The following is a 779-nucleotide window of genomic DNA, read 5'->3' on the forward strand; positions in this document are numbered from 1 at the left end:
GGTATTTATGTATGTGCACATACTGACATACATGTTTCTTTTTACCATATTCATCATTTTTTGGCTTTATTAATTACTTATGAAATTATAACACACTGGCCTTCTATTCTTATGAATGTTTTTGTCTCATGTTTGACTGCTGAAAGCTGTCATGCCCCCTTTTTTATCATTATTAAATTGTTTAAAAAGTTTCAAAAAATATTAAAAACAAACAAATAAACTTAAAAAGAGGTCTAATATTAATAACTCAAAATCTGTGAATAGATTGTTTGGCCAAAATTTCTTTTTATCTATTTTTTGTAATTAAAACTCCTAATTTCAATGTCATGTCAAAATAATTGTGTGTGTGTGTGTGTGTGTGTGTGTGTGTGTAGATGTACAGTAGGTCTACGTGCATATGTGTGCATATGTATATATTTATTTACCTCTTGTCCCTAATGTTGCTTGTGTTTTGAATTTCCTCACCTTGGAAAGCACTTTGTTCCTATATAAATATAATTAGTATGAACATTATTATAAAATAAAAGTAAGGGTCATTTACTCAATGTTGAAAAGACGAATACGTACAGGTGAAAAATAAACGCTCTAATGTTTCAATATTAATGTCACAGATTGAGTTAAAAAAAATTTTTGTCCAAATTAAATAAATTCCTCATTATAATTGTTCTGTGTTTAAAACACCGTGAATAACATATCGCGAGAATTGCACAGCACCATTTAGTTATGATTACAAATGTAGTCGCTGCACCTTTAATGCGTTCCTCGTGAGCGCACTGACT

The sequence above is a fragment of the Thunnus thynnus genome, chromosome 16 (genome assembly GCF_963924715.1).
Source record: "Thunnus thynnus chromosome 16, fThuThy2.1, whole genome shotgun sequence".
Classification (NCBI taxonomy): Eukaryota; Metazoa; Chordata; class Actinopteri; order Scombriformes; family Scombridae; genus Thunnus; species Thunnus thynnus.